Below are 27,253 nucleotides of genomic sequence, written 5' to 3' on the forward strand. Positions count from 1 at the left end.
CACGGAGCAGTATGTGAAAGACATACAGGTGAGTAAAATTGAATGTTATATATGTCAGTAGCCCCCGAGACTTGAAACAATGAAGATAACTGTTTGAAGGATCATATGCTATGCGGTGTCTTACAAAGAAAAACACGCAATTGTCCCAGGAGCTCGAAGAGTGCAAGGCTCAGCTCGAGGCCGCATTGGCCACTTCATAGAATGTCAAGGGGACACCGACAGGTAATATATGCTTCGAAAGGTACTTCCATTTTGAAATGCGGCAGGCGTGCAACCCTGATGATAATAATGTAGATGAGGCCAGAGTAAATCCGGACCAGCAACAACTCCTACGCCAACTAAAGGCTGGCGAGAGCGTGCTAACGAGGGTGAGGCAAGAGAAGAACAAGCTTCAAGACGCCAATACCCGGCTAGGCGAGGAACTGAAAGATGTTCGTATTCAGCTGTCTTCTGCCGTGAAGGAGAATCGGCGACTTCGACGCGGCATTTTTAGTAAGTGCTTGAATGAATCTTCGAAAAAAGAATTCAGCGAGGAAGTCGATTGACAGAGCTATATCTGTAGGTCTGCTGACGGGTCGTCCGGCGGAGGAAATGCCCGGTTCATCGGGAGACCTTCTTCTCGAGTTGTTGCAACTACACGAACGAGTTCGGCAGGCAATGCAAAGTGTCATCCAGGCTATGTGGCCATACCTCTCCGTGCCCGAAGTCCTTGAGGAGCTTACCAAGAAGCTGGAGGGAGTGCGACAGCTCTTCCGGTTGTGGAAGATATCGGCTTGCCGTCAAGGTGCCAGGGAGGCCTGGGCCATGGTGAAGACTCGGTACATGAAGGTTGACCCAAACCACATGGCCGAGGTCGGCCCTATAGGTCCGAACGGAAAGGAGATCCCGGTCAGCTTAGCATATGGCCAGGTGGAGCTGGCTGCAAAGTATTCCCAACAGGACTGTAAATTAGACCGCCTGTTGGATGCTATTGAAGAAGAATATGCCGAGTCAGATTGACTCTGTAAAAATGACATAAAAAATGCCTTCTAGCCGGATTGTAGATCGTTTGTCATTGCAGACCTTTTCGCTTCGACCTCTGGACCCTATAGTCCGGAGTGTGTCCGAATACCCTCTCGGTTATGTATGAATTGGGGCATGCATGGAGACAAGACGTAGGGGTCATAAGTGCTTTAGCAAACAAGTGCCCAGCTAGTTATGTTATATTACATGGTTAGTAAGAAACATCTTCCAGAGAGAATAGTTCCGTTAGGGGTTCCTTTCCCTGGGAGGCATGCCCTAAAGTGCATGTCCAAACTGCCGGAAAGAGCAGAAAAGCATCTGGGGGCAAATGAATAAATACGAAAGATCTTCTTTTAGTTCACCAACCGAATATTCCCTTAAGAACGCTAGCTTTCGGCTTCACCCAGTCTGAGGTACACATCCGGCTGACCCGGCAGTAACAATCGTAGAGGTGCTCTCTTTACCACCTAGCCGAACGAACGGGAACATAGGGGTAAGCACAGGAGCCAGGCAACCCAGCTTGGCCAAAACTTAAGTCATATCGATGCATATAATGGTGTATAAAAGGTTCATGCGGAAGCATCACACATGTTTTGGGCATGAGGCCCGTTTTATATAAACTTCTTGGTAGAGAAGCCCCCAGGTATTATGAGCGCAAGTAGCGCGTCGGGTATGTGCGAATATTGCACAGGCAAGCCCCTAAGGGCTTGTAAAAAAGGGGTAGGGAGAAGGAACAAAATCCTGGACTGCCAAAAATAAAAATAAAAATAAAAAATAAAACAAAGGGACTAGGGAAGGAAACGAACACGGAGTCCGGCGCTAGGCATAGAACCTTCGTAGGCATGCTGCGTTCCATGGGTTCGGCTCGAGTTGGTTAATAGATGCGCTTCGCAGACGGTACGCTCCGCCAGTCAGTACTTGGTCGATGATGAAGGGGCCCTCCCATTTGGGCTTTAATTTATCCTTTTTCTTGTCCGGCAGGCGTAGAACTAGTTCGCCAACGTTATAGGTTTTGGCCCGTACTTCTCTGCATTGGTATCTTCGAGACTACTGTTGATAGAATGCAGAACGAGCTTTTTCCACGCCGCGCTCCTCTTCCAATGCATCCAAGCTGTCCTGCCGATCGAGCTCGGCTTCTCTTTCTTCGTACATGCGCACTCGGCGTGAGTCATGGATTATGTCGCATGGCAGTACTGCTTCTGCGCCGTATACCATAAAAATGGTGTGAATCCGGTGGTGTGATTCGGCGTGGTCCGCATACCCTAGAGTACGGAGTCAAGCTCCTCTACCCAGTGCGTGTTAGATTCCTTGAGGGATCGCACTAGTCTGGGTTTGATGCCGCTCATAATGAGACCATTGGCCCGTTCGACTTGACCGTTAGTTCGAGGGTGATAGACTAAAGCATAGTCGACCTTGTTGCCCATGTTTTTGCACCAAAGTTTGACTTCATCGGCCGTGAAGTTTGTGCCATTGTCGGTTATGATGCTGTGGGGGACGCCGTAATGGTGTACGACCCCGGATATGAAGTCTATCACTGGTCCTGATTCGGCCGTCTTTACAGGCTTGGCTTCTATCCATTTGGTGAATTTGTCCACCATGACCAGTAGATATTTTTGCTTGTGGGTTCCTCCTTTAAGGGGTCCGACCATGTCAAGCCCCCAGGCCGCGAAAGGCCAGGTAATGGGTATAGTTTGTAGGGCGGTAGGCGGCATGTGGCTTTGGTTGGCGAATAACTGGCAACCAACACATCATTGCACTAAGTCCTGAGCGTCTGCCTAGGCCGTTGGCCAATAAAATCCGGTACAGAAGGCCTTGCTTACAAGGGCCCGGGCTGCGGCGTGGTGCCCGCCGAGTCCGGCATGAATTTCAGCCAAAAGGTCACGCCCTTCCTCTTCGGAGATACACCTTTGAAGGACTCCGGTTGTGCTTTTCTTGTAAAGCTCTTCGTCGTGGACTTTGTAGGCTTTAGATCGCCGCACTATGCAGCGGGCCTCGTTTTGGTCCTCGGGAAGTTCCTGCCTAGTTAGGTAGGCTAGGAATTGTTCTGTCCAAGGGGAAATGACTGCCATTATTGCGTGGGCTGACGACATTGTTTCGTTGGCGGAGCCCCCAACTGTGTCAGAATGTTCGGTGAGGGGCAGTGTAGTTGTGTCCGGGCTATTGTTTCCGGATTCTCCTTCCCATGATACGGATGGCTTGAACAGCCTTTCTAGGAAGATGTTGGGAGGGATGGCATCGCGCTTGGCGCCAATGCGTGCCAGCATGTCTGCTACTTGGTTATTTTCCCGGGCTATGTGATGAAATTCGAGCCCCTCAAACCGAGCTGACATCTTTAAGATGGCATTGCGGTAAGCTGCCATTTTCGGATCCTTGGCGTCAAAGTCTCCATTTATTTGGGATATTGCGAGATTTGAATCCCCACGGACCTCTAGGCGCTGAATGCCCATGGAGACTGCCATCCGGAGGCCATGTAAAAGGGCCTCGTATTTGGCTGCGTTGTTGGAATCCGTGTACATTATTTGAAGTACGTATTGGACTGTGTCTCCGGTTGGGAACGTCAGAACAACGCCAGCCCCCAGGCCAGCCAACATTTTGGAGCCGTCGAAGTGCATGATCCAGTTGGAGTATGCGCCGTACTCTTTAGGGAGTTCGGCTTCAGTCCATTCGGCGATGAAGTTGGTGAAAACCTGCGACTTAATAGCTCGCCTTGGCTTGTAGATTATGTCGAACGGGAGGAGCTCGATGGCCTATTTGGCAATCCGGCCCGTTGCGTCGCGGTTGTTTATAATATCATTAAGGGGTACTTCGGATGCCACTGTTATGGAGCACTCTTGAAAGTAGTGTCGCAGCTCCCGGGATGCCATGAACACCGCGTATGCTATCTTTTGATAATGTGGGTACCGTGACTTGCATGGAGTTAGTACAGTGGACACGTAGTACACTAGTTTTTGGAGGGGGAACTTGTGTCCGTCCACTTCTCGTTCGACAACGAGCACCGCACTTACAACTTGATGGGTTGCCGCGATGTATAATAGCATTGGTTCGCCCGTGTTGGGCGCGGCCAGGACTGGATTTGTTGCCAGTATGGCTTTTATTTCATCGAGTCCGGCCGTGGTGGCATCCGTCCACTCGAAGTGGTCCGTGCGCCGCAGGAGGCGATAGAGGGGTAATGCCTTTTCTCCTAAGCGGGAGATAAAGCGGCTTAGAGCCGCCACGCATCCTGTCAGTTTTTGTATTTGTTTGAGGTCCTTTGGGGTATCCAATTGTGACAGAGCTCGGATCTTGGCTGGGTTTGCTTCAATTCCTCTACCGGATACGATGAAGCCCAAGAGCTTTTCGGCTGGTACGCCAAAAACGCATTTTTCTGGGTTGAGCTTAATGTCATATGTTCGGAGATTGTCGAACATGAGCCTCAAGTCGTCTACTAGAGTATGGACGTGTTTTGTTTTGACGACCACGTCATCTACGTATGCTTCAACTATTTTGCCGATCTGGTTGGCCAGACATGTCTGAATCATGCGCTGATATGTTGCGCCGGTGTTTTTGAGCCCGAAGGGCATCGTGTTGAAGCAGAATGGGCCATATGGGGTGACGAATGCCGTTGCGGCTTGGTCTAACTCTGCCATCTTGATTTGATGGTAGCCAGAGTATGCATCGAGGAAACACAATGAGTCGTGTCCTGCGGTGGCGTCGATGATTTGATCAATGTGGAGCGCTATGTCCGGATCACTTGCGAGAGTGATGATTCCGTTGGGTCCGGGCATTTTGAGCTTCATGTACCCGTAATGGGGTATGGCTTGGAAAATTGTAAATGCTTCTCGCCCTAGCAGAGCATGGTATCCGCTGCTGAATGGGGCCACTTGAAATGTGACCTCCTCGGATCTGTAATTGTCCGGCGTGCCGAACACCATATCCAGTGTGATTTTTCCTGAACAGCACGCTTCCCGGCTTGGGATTATTCCCATAAAAGTTGTGTTGCTTCGCTCAATGCGGCTCCAGTCAATTTCCATTTTTCGCAGGGTTTCCTTGTAGATGAGGTTGAGTCCGCTGCCGCCATCCATGAGTACCTTTGTAAGTCGGAAGCCGTCCACTATCAGACTGAGGACCAATGCGGCTGGTGCTCGGGCTGTCCGGAATTTAGGTTCGTCACTAGCATTAAAGGTGATAGCCGTGTCACTCCATGGGTTTATTGTTGCTACTTGGTAGACTTCGGCAAGGATGCGGAGCGTTCGTTTCCTTGCATTGTTTGATGTGAATGTCTAGAAGACTGTCGACACCGTACTGGGGAGGTATTCTTCGGGTGCTGGAGTTAAAAGCTCCTCGCCACTTCTGGCCACCTGCCGTAGTATCCAACATGCTCTGAGGCTGTGCATTGGTGTGGCTTTCCCTGAATTATGAATTTTACAGGGTCCATTGAGCCATCCTTCCAGTACGGTCCCGTACCCTGTAGAGGGTTTTTGCTTTTTGATGTTTGGCTCAGATGCCTGGCGATAATGCGCCCTTTTGTTTTGGACTCGTGTTATATTCGGGGCCGGATTGTCCCAGAATTTATCTACGGTTTTCCGAACGCTTTCAGTCGCACAGTACTTCCGTACTATGGATGTCAAGTCGGCGAATCATGTAATTTCGCGGCGACTTATGGCGTTGAGGATTCCGATGTCCGTGCAGTTGTCACAGAAGAGTGAAATTGCTTCTTTCTCATGGCAGTCCTTTATCCTGTTCATAACCAGGAGGAATCTGGCCCAGTAGTGGTGTACTGTTTCTCCGGACTCTTGCCGTATTAGGGATAAATCCCGTATAGTTGGGTGGGCGGGTGGAATTAAATCTGGAACCCTACCCGATGTAAGATTCAGGGGCCGAGCGGTTTCTGAATTCAGAAGCTTGCTTTCTTGGATATTATTCAATGAATCGGGCATGCTGCCTGACTTTAGGTTTAGGGTTTGGGCGACATCCTCCCCTCCACGGGTATCCGGCTTGGAGGGATCGGGAATCCGGACGCATCTGGTCCATAGGGCGGGCGAAGACTCACCACATTGTTCTTCCACCACTTCAACGTGATGGGTGATCTGGGGAGACTCAATCTCTCTCTGATCGGGTTTAAGCCCAATCTGGTCGTAATCAGTAGCGACTCCCAGGGCCACGATGCGATCCAAGAGCTCGTTCAGGGAGAAGAGCTCCATCGGATCTAACTGCTCGGCAAGCTCCGGGCTGATGTGAAGATTGCTTTCGATGGCCCGAGAGGTCATCGTCGGCGCGACGGCCGGACATGCGGTCATCAAAAACCTGCCTAGCCGGAGAGTTTGGCCGACAGCCAAAGCTCCTTTAGCAACGACGTCGTCTTTAAAGACGGGATGCGGCATCCTTCCTGATGGTGACGACACAACGGAACTCTCAATGAAAGCACCAACGTCGGTGTCAAAACCGGCGGATCTTGGGTAGGGGGTCCCGAACTGTGCGTCTAGGCATTTGGTAACAGGAGACAAGGGACACGATGTTTTTACCCAGGTTCGGGCCCTCTCGATGGAGGTAAAACCCTACTCCTGCTTGATTAATATTGATGATATGGGTAGTACAAGAGTAGATCTACCACGAGATCGGAGTGGCTAAACCCTAGAAGCTAGCCTACGGTATGATTGTTGTTCGTCCTACGGACTAAACCTCTCCGGTTTATATAGACACCAGAGAGGTCTAGGGTTACACAGAGTCGGTTACAATGGGAGGAGATCTTCATATCATATCGCCAAGCTTGCCTTCCACGCCAAGGAAAGTCCCATCCGGACATGGGACAAAGTCTTCAATCTTGTATCTTCATAGTCCGGGATTCCGGCCAAAGGTCTTAGTCCGGCCATCCGGACACCCCCTAATCCGGGACTCCCTCACCTGGTTTCTCGAACCTGCAGGGGGCAGAGCCTGCAATGCACTCCATCCTCCATGTGCCAATGCCTTCGCTCTACAATATCTTTAGTATTCAGCCTATCCATGATGAGCATCCAAGCAAAAACCTTAATCTTGAGAGTATAGAAAGATTTCCATATCCAAGAGAGTAGAGGGTTAAAGGTTTCAAACTGAAATGTGTGGGAGTAAAATATCTTGGGTCTAAACTGCTTGGATGAATTCTGCCAAAACCACACATCCTTAGAGCCAGATACTCTGCTATGAGAACCCATCATAGATTGAATCATGCCCAACTCTCCAAAAGCCTGAGCAGACAGGGGGAGATGAAAATGCTGAACAATATCCTAAGAACTGAAGAATTCCTTGATTGTAATCCATGAGTCCTTAACATAAGAAAGTAACCTAGGAAATCTTGATTGGAGAGGAGAGACCTCATCACCAATATACTAGTTATCTGACCAGAACAGAGTAGTATCACCATCATTAACCTCAACCCAAGAGCACTCTCTAAAACTAATCATAACCTTGCAAATATCCTTCCACCAGAAAGACCCACATGCAGATGTTCCTTGAGGCACTCTTTCATGGTAGTAAGAGTTCCAAATGAGAGAAACCCAGGGAATATCTTTTTTATTTAGGAAATTACAAGGTTAGAACCATCACCGGCGATGAGTTCGACGTCATCTACACCCATACTTCCACGACGGTGAAAGGATGCCTTTCTCGCTTCAGTCGCATGTTCGAAAACTCACATGATGAGTGGGTCACTGGGCTAGATGTTGAGTACACCACAGTCGTGGGATGAGAGAAGGATCTAAAGGACGAAGAGAGGAAGAAGCCCGCCGTGATCCAGGTTTGCGTACATAACGTTTGCTCGGTCTACCACATATGCCATGCCGATGTTGAGTGCCAGGATTTTAAGAACTTCCTCGAGGACAAAACAGTCAAAGTCGTTACTGTAGACTTTAAGAACGACAAAGAAGTCCTGCGTCGGATAGGCCTCGTTGTAGGAAACCCCTTCAACATCTAAAAGAATTGGCTGGTGCCCTCTCGTCAGCCCTCAATGCTGATCCTGGCAGGAGCCATGGTTCATCCTTCGTACCGCAAACTGGAGAAACCTCATTACACGTTTCATCGTCATGCATGGCAGCGGAACGTACTAGATATAGACCACATCCACTACGCTGCAATGGATGGCTACCTTTGTTTCAATATCTACAAGGGTTGGATGAAGAGCAACAGCCAAGTTGGCGGTTCAAGCAAAGAAGTATTGGCCAAGAGGAAGAGGGACATGGACGAAGTCGAGGACGTGGACGAGGACTCTGAGTAAGGTAGCAGTGTTGTTGCTCATGGCAGTTCTAAACTTCTAATGCAGTGTCTACCGGATTAGTTGCATAGTTTAATTTCAGGTGTGCTTAGTTTAATTTGAGGGGTGTGTTGTGCTGAGCCCCCAGTAGAACTATGTTATGTTTCTTCTTGTTACTTTAACTCTTCAGTATGTACATACTAGTACTAGTATTTTTGGAATAGAATTTAGCACCCCAATTAAGCACGTACTAGCTTTTTTAATAGTACTATATGCATAATTTGGCGACGAGCGCTCTCTATATGTACCACCTTTTTTTTAAATTTCAATTTTTGCTCCGTGGCGCAATCCATCGATAGTGGACTACTACTGTACAAAAGTATACATTTTTTTAAAAGGCTAGCTGTCAGGACCCCGACTCAATGCCACATCGATCTAGCATGTAACACCTCATATCACTTTGCGGCCTCACGCACGGTATTCCCACGGGTGTCGCCTTACCTTTGCCCGGGACCGTTTGCATCTTTTGGCACACGTATATGATAGCGCCGCTAGCATCCATATGATAAGGAGCCCGGGCTGACATGGCTAGTCGTGAACCCAAAGTGGCACAAACTTACAGGGACAGGCATCCATGACCCAGCATCGAACGTGTCGGTCATCAGCGAGTGAATCCAGGCTGTAGCACTGGGCTAGCAGGACTCCGGTGAACCGGGCTGTAGCAGGCTAACAGGACTCCGGTATTCATCGCGTGACATTTCCCCGAAGGGACAGACACAGGAACGAAGAAGGACACATGCCGGCCAGCCTAAGTGTTCCGGAGCAGTAGCAAGCTACCATGGCTCAGTGGAAACACTAGGAGACATTTCCCGGTAAGAGAGGCTACTAAGGATAAACAACTAGATAGTCAGATCCCACACATACCAAGCATTTCAATAACATACACACAATATGCTCGATATGTGCAAATACAACATGGCATCACAACATGACTCTACAACTCAAGTATTTTATTCAATAGGCTCCGAGGAGTGGGATATTACAAACATGGGTCCTACGACCCAACATTCAGAGCATACAAGTCAAAACACAAGCGGAAGCTATCATGTCTGAGTACAGACATCTATAAATGAAAAAGGCTGAGAAGCCTGACTATCTACCAAATCCTGCCGAGGCACAAGATCGTAGCTGAGGTAACAAGCTAAACGTCGAAGTCCACGTGGAACTACTAGTGAGACCGAAGTCTCTCTGCAAAAACATAAAATAGGCAAACGTGAGTACAAATGTACCCAGCAAGACTTACATCAGAACTAACTACATATGCATCATTATCAACAAAGGGATGGTGGGGTTTAACTGCAGCAAGCCAGCTTTGACTCGGTGGCTATCCTGAACTACGACTGCAAGCAACTCTTTTGAGGTGGCGCACACGAGTCCACATATTCACCATATCAATACACCACTATGGATCCGCTCCCGTCTCCCTACGAGAACGCCATCCATAGCACTCACGCTTATCTTGCGTATTTTAGAGTATCCACTTTCACTTGTCTATGAACTGATATAAGAAACCCAGAAGTCCTTTACCACGGACACGGCTATTCGAATAGATGATGTTAACCCTGCAGGGGTGTACTTCTTCATACATGTTTCCACCACTTAGCGTCTGCACACGACATGTGCTCGGCAGACTTCAAGCAAAAGCCGACGTGGGTGTAGACCACGACCTGCCTAAACACTCAAGTCTCTAGTCCAGGTTTATCGCCTATTCGGGTTCCATCCATGAGGAGATCCGGCCGGAGTTTCGCTCACAGCCCCAAACGATGTGTGTAGGGTTCCCGAGATACCTAACGGGTATCTGGTACACCGGGCCACGTACCTACCGCATCACAGCCCACCCCTACGGTCAGTGCTGTCCACGGCCTCCAGTAAGCTACAAACACCAGAAACTACTTGCAACTCCTGGACAGAGGACTAGGGTGAATAAGAAGTCGAGCGGGGTCATATTTCAGGGCCCAATGCATGGTAGTAGCTGAATCATGGATCACAAACACAGAACTCAGTTCCTGAGGACGGTGGCAATGAGACAACCCACCATGTACTCCTACATGGCCTCTCACCGCTACCTTTACCAAATCGTGTTCACACGCTTAGCTCACACACCGTAGGACATGTTCACACACCTCTGATTCATCCCGGATGAATCAGACCTGACACAACTCTAAGCAATAGCAGGCATGACAAACAAGCATGAATGAGTAGGCACAACAGGGCTCAAACAACTCCTACTCATGCTAGTGGGTTTCATCTAATTACTGTGGAATGACAGGTCATGCAGAGGATAAAGGGGTTCAGCTACCGCAGCAAGTAACAGATGAATCGATGTTGTCCTAATGCAGTAAAAGAGAGCAGGAGCGAGAGAGTGGGATTTTATCGGAATGAACAAGGGGGGTTTTGCTTGCCTGACACTTCTGAAGATAACATTGAGTCTTCATCAGTGTTAACGATCACATCGTCGGTACAATGTCTACCGAGGGGGAACAACACCGGCAAACACAGAAGAAACACGATCAATGCAATGCATAATATGATGCATGCTATGACATGGCAATATGAATGTGTTTGGAGCTAATGCACCCAGCTATGATTTAAATGAAGTTGGTTTGAATACATGATTCAAACTCCAACTCCATATATGATTATTTAAATGCCCTTTATTTGTTTTGTCCAAAACAGAGGACAAACATTGTTCAAACATGCATGAAAATGATACAGATGGATTCCTTGAATTTTTCTGATAATTTTTCATATATAAATTATTTCATTCTGACTTACGGTTGATTTTCTATGATTTATTGAAGTTTTAGCTATTTCTGGAATTTCCTGATTATTTATAAAATAAACTAAATTCCAGAAAAAGAATATTGCGTCAGCATGGCGTCATGCTGACCTCAGCAGAGTCAACAGGGCTGCCTCGGGTCAAACCTGACCAGTGGGGTCCACTGGTCATTGACACAGCGCTGGCTGGAGTCACAGACAGGTGGGCCTGGTCAACGAACACGTCAGCGTAGTCAAAACTGACGCGTGGGCCCACTGTAATTAGATTAACCTTAATGACGGTGCCACGTCAGCTCGCCGGAGTATCACCGGCGACGACCAAAAACGCGGCGGGGACGCTCTGGGGTAGCTCGGGTTTGCGCTACAGGGCACCGTTTTGCTCGGGGTTTGCGGCTACAACGAGCTGGAAGACTCGCGCATCTAGTGGTGGTGGCGGCAGCAGCTGCGGTGGTCGGGATCGACGGCGGCGACCAAATCGGCGGCGGCCGGAGTTCGGGTGCAGGCGGTGGCGATGCTACGGTGCACTAGAGGAGAAACCGGAGGGTGCTACGTGCTCCTGGGGGTTCGCTGAGCACGCTAACGAGCTCCGTTGCGAGCTTGCGCGGCTGTGGCCACGGCTATGCCATGGCCGGCGGCGAGATGCTGCGGTCATGGTTGGGGATCGGGGCTAGAGCACGCGAGGGACGACGGGGCAAGGGGGAATCGGGTTAACGGCTCACCGCGGAGCTGCAGGGATGGTTAGTGGGCTCGGGGGCGCGCCGGAGTGGCCGAATCGACGGAGGCATTCGGCGGCCGTGGTCGGAGAAGAAGGCCACAAGCATCGTATTGGGGCCGTCCTGGCTCGTGTAGCTCGGAGAGGAGGGAGAGTAGGTGGCGGCGGCACCTCTGAGAGCATCGGCGGGGCGGCACAGTGGCTGTGGCAACGGCGGCAACGAACGGCGGCGGCGGGTGTGTTTGGTGGCTGCGTGCGAGAGAGAGAACAGAGGAGGGGGATGAGCTCGAGGGAGTGAGCGAGAGGGACCAGGGGGCTGAGTGGCGCCGCGGAGGGAGTCCAGGGCGAAGAGGGGGCAGTAGGAGGTGGAAGCAGGAGGTGGTGCTCGGGCGCGGGCGCGTCGACACGCCTCTGTCCTTCTGGCGAGGGAGGAAGACGACAGGGGGGGAAGCGGCGGTGGGCTGGGCCGTGCTGGGCCGGTTGGTGGCACCAGGTAAGGCCCAGGTACTAACTCTCTCCTGTTTTTCTATTTCTTTCTGTTTTCTAGTTTTTGCTATTTGTTTTGATTTAGTAATAATACCAAACCATTTCATAAAATCTTGGAAACAATTATGGGTGCTTTCTGAATTATTTCAGTGACCCTTAACAATTTCCAACATTTATTTGAACATTTAAATTATTTATAGTATTTAAATGCCCAAATTCAAATACAATAGGATTTAATTCAAAAATCGAGAATGGCCTAGAAATATGTGCATCATTGTTGGCAGGGGTTTTCACCTTTAACAAAAATAATGAACTTTTCTAAAGGGCATTCTGGGTTCATTGAAAATATTTTTATTTTGATCCTAATTGCATTTTATTTAGTGCTAGGGTTTGTCATCCCCATTTCAAGTTTAAAAGAAATTTAGACATGATGGAGCAACCAAGCTAGCCCAAGTGCATAGCAAAGCCAGGGATGTGACACTAGCGTACTGTTCAACACACACACGCACATACACACACACACACACACACACACACACATATATATATATATATATATATATATATATATAGCCAGTTAAATTCTCAACCTAGAACGACGTGCATGCCATGTAGTAAACCGATCTGGAGGAAGTATAGTAAAAATGAGGTGATTTTACCCAGCGATCGGCGGGGGAGCATGGCCTGTCATGCGGTCCCATGTGTCATGATGTACCAAGGCGATGCGCGTGTCCCTCTTGAGGCAGAAGCAATACTAATACGTCGTTTGAGATGATGTCGAACCGAAGTGTGAAATAATGGTTGCTTCGTCCGTCTGGAAGGTGCGGCATTGTGATTTGACGTCTCATTGCTCATTACTAACACTGGGCCGGTAAGAGTGGGGTGCGCCCCCCCTGCTGTTTTGCACTGTTATTTGGTGCTTGACACGTCGACCCGGTTGCTATATGTCCCACATGTCAGCGACAGGAAGTACAGAATTCATGAAAGGGAGCGTCGACGGAGGAGTATACTACAGAATTCATGAAAGGGAGCGACTTAGTTTTGGAAAAATCTGTTTTTACGGAGTACGTTCCCACTAGGGTTTATAGGGCTCATCTAAAAAATATTCGTTTTTCCGTTTGATAAGTCTCAATTCTAGTACTATACTAGTAGTAGTACCATTACATGCTGGATTTCGAGGTGCGTTAGATCACCCGACGCAAGCAGTGTCAAGAGGAAACTAACCAATGCATGTACAAGTTCATGGAAATTTAGTGGTCATTCATGCATTCGCTCTAATTAATTCCCTGGTAAACATAACGTCTTGAGAAAAACGAGTGTATTGTGCAAACTACGAAATTAATTCGACCACTCACCGTCTACCTTGGTTGGAGAGATTTTGAAATTGAGCCATAAACTGGAAAGGAGGGAGTAGTAACTTTTGTCTCGATTACTATTTGTGGCCTTGTATAGATGCAAAATGTATTTTTTATAGTGGCCTTTTATAAATAAATAGAGGGAGTACTAACCAAAGTACGTAGTAGGTACGAGGAGTAAATGGAGGGAGTAGTAAAATTTTCTCCTCGTGCTGCGAGCCACCGCGCGCGTGGGCGAGGGAGAAGGCGTAAAGGCGTACAGTAGTAGTCTAGTTGCACCTCATCCTGCGATCCACCGCGCCCGTGGGCGGGGTAGATGGCGTACTAAGCAAGTTTCTCCTCGTTCTGCGAGTTGACGGGACACATCAAAAGTACTCCAGTGTATAGAGCCTTGCCTCTAAGGTAGGCCCCACATGGTTTGCCTCTTTTTTTAATTTAACATAACGCGTCAAGTTGCAATTTGTTTGTTCACCCGTGGTAGACGATCCTCCCTCCACCATGTGGACAACCAGTACACGTGCCAAATTACCACGTGGGCTGCCTTTTTCGTACGGAAATGAGCTCCACCGTGTACCCGTGCGGGTGTGGTTCGGAAAGAGACGGGAGTACGTGCGCCGTGCGTGCACCTCTTCTCTTCGTGCACGTCCCCCACCTACGTGGGTGTGTGTGAGAGAGATACAAACCTAGACATAATGCGCCGTCCATCCCCATGCCTCCGCCCAGTCCGACCACCAGTCACCACCACGGCACCACGCCCCACTCCTCCTCACCTTATCTCTCATATTTCTCCCTCCATTTTTATATACAAGGGGCCACTATCAAAATTACAATTTGCAGATATACAAGGCCACTAACACTAATTGATGCAATATTAATGGTGTTTGCCTCGTGGTACTAGCAAAGGAGGACATTAATTATCCCTTGCGTGCATGCGGGAGTTTGTAAAAAAATGCATCTTGATGTTCCGTGCAATGCACGGGCATCTTGCTAGTCCATGAAAACAACACATGGCAAAATTCCACGGCGAACTAGGGATTTGAATCTGTTGGGAGGGGCTATTTGGATCTTGCCCGGGGTAGCCAAAATATTGGCGACCCTTTTGTCCACTGGTGCCTTTGCCACCGGTGAACGAGGAACGGCTCGGGTGCTCATGCTGTCATGCATCCTCCAGCGTGCATGCTGGAGACGAGCTCGCACGAGCTGTGTTTTTTTGTCCCACAACGCCGCCCGAGCCGCCCGCAGACCGACCGGCGACCCGCAAATTACGCCATCCAACCGTAGCCACACACATTATGACAGCAACTCAACCAACCGGACGAAATTCACGCAAACACGTAGACGAACTGATATATCATATAGACAACGACGGAAATCATATAAAATACCGGATTTTCACACAAACATGACGGATTTCAGTACATTCAAATGAACTACGCGGTGCTAGTTCTGTGCAGCACAAGTATATAATACATGGCCTAAATGGTCGCCCGCCGATCGATTTGTTTCCCTCATGTCCGGCAGCACGATCACCGGACTGCCGGGAGCCCCGGAGGTATATGCTTCAGCGCAAAGGACGGCTCGCTTCCCCACTGCCCAACTGATATCATTGGCTGGTGTCGAAGATGATGGTGGCCGGCACCGGTTCGAGTTCATCACCGGCCACTACTTCGCCATGGCCGGCACCGGCTCGAGTTCATCCTAACATTGACCTCTTCCGTGGAGCCCATGCGGGGTCGACGAAGGTCCTCACAACAAAAGGATCTTGCAAGACACCTACTATGTACGCTGGCGTTGCCTCCGCGGTGGCCTTCATGGGACCCAAGCGGCGGCGGCCTCCCGTGTTCTACTTCTCCTCGATGATGGTGGCAGACGCGGAGGTGCTGGCCACCGACTCGTCGCTCTCCGCGCACCCGGCTTCTATCGCTGCTTGCATGGCGTGGCCGCCGGCATGGGAGTCTCGGCCATAGAAACGGGAGTCGAGCTACGAGGCAGCAGCATGGACGGCAGCAACGACGCCCATGCGCCGCTCCTCATCGAGCAGGCCTGGAGCGGCGATTTGCTGAACCGCGCGCTAGCTTGGGGCGGCAACTGGCTCCGTTGGGCGAGGGGAGGGAGGTGGATCAGCGAGCTGCATAGCTCGTATCTGGCGGGGTACCCAGCCGGCTTGGATGCGGAATAACTACTATTCGTAAGCCATTGTAAGAGTGGACAAAATGGTGGAGGAGATAGGGGAGCGGCGGAGGTGTGCGATTCTTGGCCGGCGTTTGGACTCATTTAAATAGGAGATTAAATAGACGGCGGACAGGAGGAGCTCGGCCGGCGTTGCATTTAACGCCGTCCCGGTCATGAACGGACGTGTGTCTAGAGTGGGTTTCTCGGCTTCCACACGGGCAAGTTTCATGGAGGCGTTTGAATGCGGCACGGAGGCGTGTTCAGCAGGGCGTGCCGCGAGTGGCGCCCTCGACTCTGACCTAGGACACCGCGCCGTTCTTCCACTAACATGTGGGCTCTTTGGGTGCATGGCCTGCATGTCAGTGACCCAACGCAGGCAGCGCACATCAGAGGAACCTTTGGTGGGCCAGGGCGGTTAGAAGCGGGCATTTCATAAACCGATGATTGTTCATTGAGTGTGATGTCATCTTTTTCATGTATTTAAGAGTGTGTCTTGCGTCGTGTGCTGTGTGCATGCAGGTGTGCAAGTGTTGCGTGCGTGCAAGGGTGCATTTTAGTGTTGCAAGCATGGATGCGTACGTGAAAGGGTGTGTTTCAGTGTTGCATGCATGGGTGCGTACGTGCGTGTGTTCGTGAGTGCATGTGTACGTGTCAGTGTTGCACGCCAGCATGCATGCATGTGTACGTTATGTGTACGTGTCAGTGTTGCACGCCTACATGCGTGCGTGTCTTGTGTGCGTGCATGTGTACATGCAGGGTGAGGCTACACGTCAGTCGACTGACTTTTTCATCTCTGGTCATTAGATTTTCCAGCCGTTGGATTTGAAATCAAGGGCCTCCAGTTTATCATCAAACTCCACCCCCCCGCTCCCCCGAGCCGCGAGCCACCACCGGCCGAACCGCCCGCCCCTGCCGCCCGCGGCCGGCCCGCCCTCCCCGAAATCACTCCCCACCGTCAGTCCGCCGCCGCACCTTCGAGAGAGTGGGCCAGCATATATGATCTTGAGATTTTACGAAGTCACCATAGGTGCCTCGTAGTCGAGTGGAACGTCTCCTCCCACTGAACGTACATCGCTGGAAAATACTGAAATTAACACAAGATAAATGCGAGCACCGGGACTTTAACCTTGGTGCGCTCGAGAAACCACTGTCCTCTAACCATCCAACCACATGTTGGTTAGCACGACAAAATGTATGTGGTGACCGTGATGAGCTTATTCTGAAGTCTAGTGACCATATCGTGCTTTCGCTTCAAATACAATGACCGTAAGTGTTGTCAACAAAATACGGAGCACGCATCAAATGCAAAGTCCGTCAGTGTCATCAACAAAATATGGAGACGTATCGTGAGCTAGATACCGTTGTACTATTGTATATGCTTATTTTCTTAGTGGCCGATTGCGTGTGTGGTGTGGTGGGCACATCATTTCTAGTTGTGGTGGGTCAACATGAAGACTCATGGGTCGGTTCCATCCTGCGCCACATATAGGTTGGACCGAGACGTGTTATACGGAGACCCATGTGGAGGACTCGGCGTACAACACGAAGCTACCAGAGTCGCGGAGGACTCTATCCCCACTGGTGATAAGCCGACTATATATGATTTGTAACCCTAGGCCCTTAGTATGTTATACAAGCTTGGGGGCTAGTTCGTCGATAGTATACACACACGCACAATGCCTGGTATTCACGTGTACTTTGTACACACCCCTAACACTAATATACAGTACCAGGAGTAGGCTCTTTCTTCAACTGCAAGGGTCCGATCCGAACTAGGGTAAAACTTTGCCTCGTATTACCATCCAGCCTAACAGCCAGGGATATCCTACCGAATGATATGATGAAATCATATCTGCCAACTACTATTAGAGAGGTGTGTCGGGGGGGGGCAATGTGTGCGAGAGAGGCCTAAAGATAATGTGCGTGCGGGAGACACGTAGGCACATATATGTGCGTATAGAGGGCTAGTAGAGACCGTGCATGTGTATATATGCATGTGAGAGAAATAGTGTTTTCCAACTGAGATTAGTGAAAAGAGTGGTACATAGTAGTCAGAAAGAGAGATAGAGAAACAGAGAGAGCATGTGCGTGAGACACCCCGACACCCTGAGAGAGATTGTGAGCATGTGTGAAAGAGAAATGCCGATGCATATAAAGTGTGTGCACTTATGCGTTAGATAGAGAGATATCTACGTGTAAAAGGCGGTTCTACGCATTAAATTAAAATATAAATGGCATTATTATTTTTGGATGAGATCATGAATTTTGCAAAATTGCGTATGGACGAAAATCGGTCTATCAGACACCCATACTCTATTGAATTCTAGCATGTGCATGTGTTTATTTCATATTATCGATCCATAGAGTGAGAGCGGTTTGAAATACAGGCAATGGATGCTTTTGCAATTCATATATAAACATTAATTAGTGCACTCCATGTTGTTAGTGTGAAGCACTTTATACATTTGTCACTTGCATGGATACATTCCAAATTGCTAGCTACGAAATAAAATACATGTCGAATTCAACATAAAGGGGGTTTCGAAGATTCGAATTCATAGGAAGTGCATTCATCTATTTGAACCCGAGATAATGGCATTTGTAAATCAGATGTAAAAGGGGGCATCAATCTTTGTTGTGAGTTTGAACATGGTATATATATTCATACGCATATCTAACTTTTTTTTGCAACCAAGGAGATTATACCTGGAACCATGCATGAACTGAGGTAAGTTGCATATTTTTTAATATATACTCGTGTACAATGTATATTAAAATGTACCCCCTCCATTCCAAAATAATCGTAGCTTTAGGATTTTCAAGAGTAAAGATTTGTGAAGTTTGACAAATCCTGAAAGTTCAATTCAAGAGAACCGAAAACGTTAATGCTTCTGCTCCCAAATATTGAACGAAGCGCCAAATAGGCCTCTGGTCACCCGAAACCGCGCGAGACTAATGTTTTGGTGGTAGGAAATTACTGTCCTGACTCTGGCCCGTGTAGCCTATCGGCCCGATGTCCAAAGGTCTAAACCGGGTAGGTTTGTAACTTCACCAAGACGCCAGTCTCAACCGCCTCCGAGAAGCATTCATACGCCGTGGGCGCCTAAACACCCATGCGCTCGGCCGAAATCTATCCCGCCCACATTTGGGACACCTGACATTACTGTCCTACCCCCAACCCGCAATATGTCCGAAATTTTAGATGGGGGCAAAGTTTGTAACTTTCCCCAAATTTCAAACAAGCGCGTCTCAAACCGAAACATTGTTCCCCCTTAGTTCCCCGCCTCCCTCCGCTTCCCCATTCATACTCCATGGGCGCGAAAACACCCTCTCCACTAGCCGCGAAACCCCAACCTCCTCCGTCCTCCACCCCATAGCGGCCAATCCACCGCCGCCCTCCTCCATCATGCCGGAGCCGGTACCTCGACGTCATCGTCCAACGCAACCGCAACCGCAACACCCTCAAGGACTTAGCAGCAGAAGCCGAGGCAGAGCTGCCTCCACGACGCCGACGCCGACGTGCGCTGTACCAGAACCACTCCGACCACGCCGTCCTGCGCCTCGCTGCTGCGGCTCCACTGTCGCAATCGTCCACCGCACCGGAGCTGTTCCCGCTACGCCGTCGTTCGCCGCCTCGGATCTGCTTCCCTGCCGCCGACAGACAGCCACCGCACCACACTCAACAACTTGGCCATGGGTTCGTCCAAGGCTGCACCGTCCTCCACAACTTTTGGTTTTCGGCGAACAACAAGATCGTCGGAAAGACAGAAGGAGGACATAGCACTGCTGGCAGAAAGAGGTACTCCTCTTCCATTATTCATGCAAATCTTACGTCTCCACTCACACCGTATTAATCCCACGAAAGAAACTAGTTGAGCGCTTCTTACTGCATCTTCTTTGTGATACTAAATGCACAAGGTTTCCTCCCTTTTACTATTTCACCTTTGCTAGAGGTCAGTAGCCCGCCTGGATTTCAATTCAGGGTCAGTCAAACCACAATTAAAAGAAGCAGCACCCGCTTAGGCGCGCGGAGCACCTAGTCCGCATGTTCCCTGGGGAAGCGGCGCATCGATGTCTAACATAGGGGTGTGGGGCGCAGGAGCTGCTTGCGCACGATCTGGAGGTTGGAGGGGCTTGAATGGATGGCCGGGGGGGCAATGTTAAGCACAGCGGTGCGGTGAGGTCGATGGGAGGGCGCAGGCAGGGGAGGAATACTAGGCCGGTGGTCGCTGGCGTTTTGAGGAAGATCGTCAACACCGACTGGCTGGAGATAGATGAAGGCGATCTCCCCGTTCTTTGTACATCGGACGGTGCAGAAAAAATGGACTGACCTATTTTCTTTCAGTCGACTGTTATTTTCATAGAATCCTATAGTAATTGAGTGTGCCATGCATGTTGTAGAGCTATCATATGTCTCCCGTCATTTATTTCTCACCGACCTCCTATCTGCTACCTTTACACTGTACTAATTGTGCACACACTTCACCCATACTCACACTATTGTTTTTTATGCATCTGTATTTCAGACTCTGACGCAATGTTGATGAATGCAGAAAAGAAAAGACAGAAGTCACTCCAGTGTAATTCGAAGATAAGCAGTAAGCGTTTCAACGCTCTAATGGGTGCAGTGTCAGCAGTTGGAGACAGTAAAAGTAGCTCTGCAGTTGATGATCTCAATTGCCACACACAACCATCCCAGGTGCTTGCTTTAACTTCGCGCTGTCAAATGTGGTTGCATGTTGCATATGGTGTCTAGCTTGTATTGCTTCCAATTTGGTTAAATTGCATCTGCTTACTTTACACATTATACCTTTGATAATGACATGCCTTCCTGTTTTTGATACATACTACATATGTCTATTAACCATGTTCGTACATCAAACTAATGCTCTTTTGTATCCCTCGTCAATCACTTATGATGAGACAGTCACCCGGGTGGGTTACTGTGAGACGCCCTACTCGTTTAAAGAGTGCAGTGTCATCCTCCCCACATGATTCTCAAGAAACAGCAAGGCTAAATGAAGATAGTCAACGTAGCTCTCTAGTTGATCACCGCAATTCCCCCACACCACCATCGCAGGTGCTTGCTCTTACTTGGCAGTGTGATATGTGGTTGCATGTTGCATATGGTGTCTACCTTGTAATGCTTCTAATTAGGGTAAATTGCATCTGCTTAGTTAACACATTATACCTGTGAATATGACATGCCTTCCTGTTTTTGGTACATACTACGTCTTTCTATTAACCATGTTCTTACATCAAACTACTTCTCTTGTGTATCCCTCATCAATGCTCCTAATTTGTTAAATTGCATCTCCTTAGCTTACACATTATACATGTGAATATGACACGCCTTCCTGTTTTTGGTACATACTACATCTGCCTATCACACCATGTTCTTACATCAAACTACTGTTCTTGTGTATCCTGCGTCTATCGCTTATGATGAGACAGTCACGCGCGTGGGTTAATATGAGACGCAATACTCTTATAAAGAATGCAATTTCATCCTCTCCACATGATTCTCAAGAAACAGCAAGCCTAAATGAAGATATTGAACGTTGCTCTGTACCTGAAGACAGCACTTCCCCTACACCACCATCACAGGTGCTTGCTCCAACTTCGCAGTGTGATATGTGGTTGCATGTTGCATACGGTGTCTAGCTTGTAATGCTTCTAATTAGGGTAAATTGCATCTGCTTAGTTTACACACTATACCTGTGAATATGACATGCCTTCCTATTTTTGGTACACACTACATCTATGTGTTAACCTTGTTCTTACATGAAACTACCTCTCTTCTGTATCCTGCATCAATTACTTACGATGAGTCACCTTTATTCGTTGCATATTGCATATTATTTCTAGCCTGTTGCCATGTATTGCTTCTAATTTGGTCAAATACATTTGTTAGGGCACCCTTTTAATTTGGCAGAGTGATATTGGTTTCATCTTTCATATGGTTTCTAGCTTGCATCGATTCTAACAAGTTCAAGCACCTTGTGCTTAGTTTACACTTTATACATCATACATGTCAATATGTCACGCCGTCCTGTTTTTCATACATATTCCATCCTCCTATCATGCGGCTGCCTTACATGAAAGTAGTGTTCGTCAGTATCATGCATCAATAAGTTCTGAAGAGCAAATTTTATTCCTTTTTCTTGTGGGTTTGACTTGACAAGGCAAAATCAAGAAAGAGGAAGGAAAAGAGTAAGGAAGGCGATGATGGTGGTCCTCTGCAGCAACGTAAACGGAGCATCTGTACCGATTCTCCTTGTACTGATAGTGCATTACATGGTCCAAGTCTCCGCTCCCCTACTCCACCATCCAAGGTGCTTGCTCTAACTTGGCAGTGTGATATCTGGTTGCATGTTGCATATGGTGTCTAGCTCGTATTGCTCCTAATTAGTGTAAACTGCATCTGCTTAGCTTACACATGATACATGTGAATATGACACGCTTTCCTGTTTTTGGTACATACTATATCTGTCTATCACACCATGTTCTTACATGAAACTACTCTTCTTGTGTATCCTGCATCAGTCACTTATGATGGGACACCTTTAAGTTGGCAGTGTGATATTGGTTTGCGTCTTGAATATGATTTCTAGCATGTATTGCTTCTAGTTTGATGAACGCCACCTATGACGAGACAGTTTTAACTTGGCAGAGTGATATTGATTGCACCTTCCATATGGTGTCTTGCAGTGTTTCTAATTTGTTGAAGTGCCTTCTGCTTAGTTACCACATCATAGGTGTGAATATGTCAAGCCGTCCATTTTTTCGTACATATTCCATCCTCGTATCATGACTTTGCCTTTCATCAGAGTAGTGTTCGTCAGTATCATGCATGAATGAGTTCTGAAGAGCGAATGATATTCCTTTTTCTTGTCGGTATGACCTCACAATGCAAAATCAATAAAGCTGAAGGAAATTGGCAAGGCATTGGATGATGGTGGTCCTTCCGAGCAACTGAAACGGAGGTTCTCTACAGATTCTACTCCGCCATCCTCCCAACAAGATTCGCAAGACAACGCAAGGCTAGACAGTCAACGTAGCTGTGTAGATGATGAGCACATCTCCCCTACTCCACCATCACAGGTGCTTGCTCTAACTTGGCACTATTATATGTGGTTCCATGTTGCGTATGATGTCTAGCTTGTATTGCTTCTAACTTTGTTGAATTGCATCTGCTTACTTTACACATAATGCCTGTGAATATGACATGTGTTCCTGTTTCTACATCAGACTACTATTCTTGCATATCCCGCATCAGTCACTTATGATAAGGCACCTTTAAGTCGCCACTGTGATATTGGTTGTGTCTTGCATATGATTTCTAGCATATACTGCTTCTAATTTGTTGAAACGCCATACAGTTTGAACTTGGCAGAGTGATATTGGTTGCATCTTTCATATGGTGTCTAGCTTGCAGTGCTTCTAATTTGTTGAAATGCCTTCTGCTTAGTTACCACATCATAGGTGTGAATATGTCACACCATCCTGTTTTTCATACATATTCCATCCTCGCATCATGTGTTTGCCTTTCATCCGAGTAGTGTTCGTCAGTATCATGCATGAATGAGTTCTGAAGAGCGAATTTTATTCCTTTTTCTTATCGGTTTGACTTCACAATGCAAAATCATTACAGCTGAAGGAAATTAGTCCGGCAGTGGATGATGGTGGTCCTTCGGAGCAACTCAAACAGGGGGTCTCTACAGATTCTACTCCGCCATCCTCCCAACAAGATTCGCAAGACAACACAAGGCTGGACAGTCAACGTAGCTGTGTAGATGATGAGCACATCTCCCCTACTCCACCATCACAGGTGCTTGCTCTAACTTGACACTATTATATGTGGTTGCATGTTGCGTATGATGTCTAGCTTGTATTGCTTCTAACTTGAATTGCATCTGCTTACTTTACACATAATGCCTGTGAATATGACACGTGTTCCTGTTTCTAGAACATACGTGTACACGATGAGCACATCTCCCCTACTCCACCATCACAGGTGCTTGCTCTTACTTGGAACTGTTATACGTGGTTGCGTTTTCCGTATGATGTCTAGTTTGTATTGCTTCTGATTATGTTGAATTGCATCTGCGTAGCTTACAACTTATACCTGCAACGATCACTTACCCATAAGACACATTTAACTTGGGACTGTGATGTAGGTTGCATCTTGCATTGTCTTCTAGCTTGTACTGCTTCTAATTTCTTGAAATGGCACTTACGACGAGACACTTTTTACCTGATAGAGTGATATTGGTTGCATGTTCATATGGTGCCTAGCTTTCATTTCTTCTAATTTTGTTGAAATGCCTTCCGCTTACTGTTTTTTCATACATATTCCATCCTCCTATCGTACGTGTGAATATGAAACGCTGTCTTTTTTTGTATATATTCCATCCTCCTGCGCTTGCCTTACATCAAAGTAGTGTTCGTCTGTATCATGCATCAACCAGTTATGCAGAGCTAATTTTATTCATCTTCTTGTGGTTTTGACTTCATAAGGCAATATCAGAAAATAGGAAGGAAAAGAGTAAGTTAGGGGATGTTGGTGGTACTCCGCACCGACGCAAACAGAGACTCTCTAGATTTGCCACTGCTACTGCTAATGAAGTTGAAGTCCCAAGTCTACATGATGAGTTCATCTCCCGCACTCCACCATCGCAGGTGCTTGCTCTAAGTTGACAGTGTGATAATTGGTTTCATGTTGCATATGTTGTCTAGCCTGTATTTCTTCTATTTTGATTAAATTGCACCTGCTGAGTTTATACGTTATACATGTGCATATGACATGGCTTTCTGTGTCTAGAATACACTGCATCTATCTATCATACCATGTTCTTACATCAAAGTACTGCTGTTGTGTATCCCGCATCAGTAACTCATGATTGGACGCTTTTAACATGGCAGTTTGATAGTGGTTGCATCTTGCATTGATTTCTACGTTGTACTGCTTCTAATTTTTCGAATTGCCACTTATGACAAGACACTTTTAACTTGGCAGAGTAATATTGGTTGCATCTTTCATATGGTGTCTAGCTTGCATTACTTCTATTTTCTTGAAAATCCTTCTGCTTAGTTTGCACATCGTAGCTGTGAATATGTCATGCCGTCCTGTTTTTCTTACATATTCCATCCTCATACGGTTGTCTTACATCAAAGTATTGCTTGTCTGTATCATGCATCAATGAGTTCTGAAGAGTGATTTTATTCTTTTGTGTTGTGGGTACAGCTTGACATGGCAAAGTCAAAAAAGAGCAAGGAAAATAATATAGTAGGGAGTGCTGTTACTCGTCGGGTGAAACGGAAAAGGCTCTGCCGTCGAGATTCTGCTGGTACTTATAGTGCAGTAGAAGGTCCAAGTCCACCGGCTAAATCTACAAACACAGTATCACCTGCTCCACCAGCTGCAGCATCCGCTTCAACTGTACCAGCATCTCAACCAGTTACTCGTTCGTTTGCTCCGGAACTGGCCAGTTCCCAAGCTGCCTTCACACCTAACACTACTTCCGAAGCACTGTTGACACAACAGGACTTGGCAAGATCAGATGAACCTCATGAGCATCAACACCAAGACGGTACCTGACCGAGTCAAGTTGCAGTTGCATGCTCCTTTATATGTACTCTCACAGTTTGATGTACACTAACACTTTCCATATTCGTTGTTGAACTAGCACCACGGCGCAAGCGGAAACAGACATCAGGGATAATGCTTGACAGATTAACAAAATCTAAAGGAGGAAGAATGGAGATCCATTTTGAGGCAGGTTTAAAAAGGCCACGTGATGCTACAGAGTCAGCCAAGTTAGTATCAGAGGCAGCCGTTGCCGTTAGGTGTCATGCGCGTATCCTCCCAACGTGGATCCAGTACAGGAATGAGAAAGACAATACCCAGTTTAACACCTTCCTTGACCATTTATCTGTAAGTAATGTTATTCATCGCAATTAGTAATATTGTCTTGCTCTGTCCCATACTTTCTAGCTTCCTCCTAATAAGACTCACATTCTTTTTTCAACAGATGAGGTTCAAGTTGGATCCGAAAGATGATGCAACTAAACAAGCATGCACTCATGTTTTTCAGTCTGCTCTGCGACAGTATCGGTACCACCTTAGAAAATCTCACTTTGAAGGCAAGGCTAACAATGAAATCGCCCAAACATCTCCAGTGGAATATATTACAGATGAAGACTGGACAGCCCTCGTTAAACACTGGTCTGATCCAAAGTATCAGGTAGGCTATATGTATTTGATCAGACCACATATTGAACTTGTATTTATGTATGTGCCTTACAAGTGTATCTTCTTCTAGGCTAACTGTTTGAAGAACAAAACCAACCGTTCTAAAGTGAAATTCCAACAGACAACAGGATCTCGTAGCTATATTGCACACTGCGAGGCTCTTGTAAATAGCTGCTACTTCCTTCTTTTTTTGTGCCATATTATCGTATCTATATTGACTTGTTCCAAATACAGCGGAAAGCCCGTGCGGACCAAAAAGAACCTGAACCGAATGCAGTGCAAATCTTCAAGGATTGCCACACCAGCAAGATGAAGGGCATGAGCACACCAGTTCAAGCCGCTGTTGTAAGTCCTTACTCCTCCTGCCTTGAACTGATTGGTACTGTGATGTGTTCATTTAACTACTTGGTTTGCAGCCAATGTCAGTTACTCTGTTCACTTTTATACACAGTTGTCTTAACGTATCATTTCACCTTACATGGTTTAAAAGAGATGAAGGATATTCTTTTGGTCTTGATCTGTAATCTAGTTGTTATGTTCACGTGCGCACACAATGATAAAATAGCCTGTTTGTTTTATATCTGTTTGCCCATGATATGAATGATGTCATACTATGTTCATCCTACTTTAAACCATGTCTCTTTATCCTTAGATGTCAACGAATGTGAGGAAATAGACAATACAGTAGGCATGCTACATGGACATATGTTCCGAAAGTGATTTTATTATGTAGTTGGCACTACAATACATGCTAATGTATTACAGTAGTTCACCAAAATAAGTTATGTATAAACGTTTAACCTACTTTGTTTGTTTTTGTCTCATTAGTAACTCACTGGTACACTAATCTACAAGTTCAAACTTTCAGGAAGCTATGGAACAAATGATTGAACAGCCACAACCACCTGAAGGTGACGAGGCTACTACAGGCACAATGTCACCTCTTGCTGCAGTGCGTCAGTATCTCTCCACTAACAGTGCAAAAAGCACCTTCCTGCGTAATTCTGGGTTGGTTGTCAAGGTAACCTCGTCCAAATCGCCTACTGAACAAAATCTTCCTGCTAGACAGAGTGATATATCTGTGCTCCAGACACAAGTCCAATCCCTAATGGACGTTGTTTCGGAAACAAGAATAGTGGTTGAGAAATGCCGTCAAGATATGAATGGTTTTGAAACCAGACTATCAGACATTCGCTTCGTTGTTGAAGAGCAATGGCGGAAAAAAGGTGGAG

The sequence above is a fragment of the Triticum aestivum genome, chromosome 4B (assembly GCF_018294505.1).
Source record: "Triticum aestivum cultivar Chinese Spring chromosome 4B, IWGSC CS RefSeq v2.1, whole genome shotgun sequence".
In the NCBI taxonomy this organism is placed as follows: Eukaryota; Viridiplantae; Streptophyta; class Magnoliopsida; order Poales; family Poaceae; genus Triticum; species Triticum aestivum.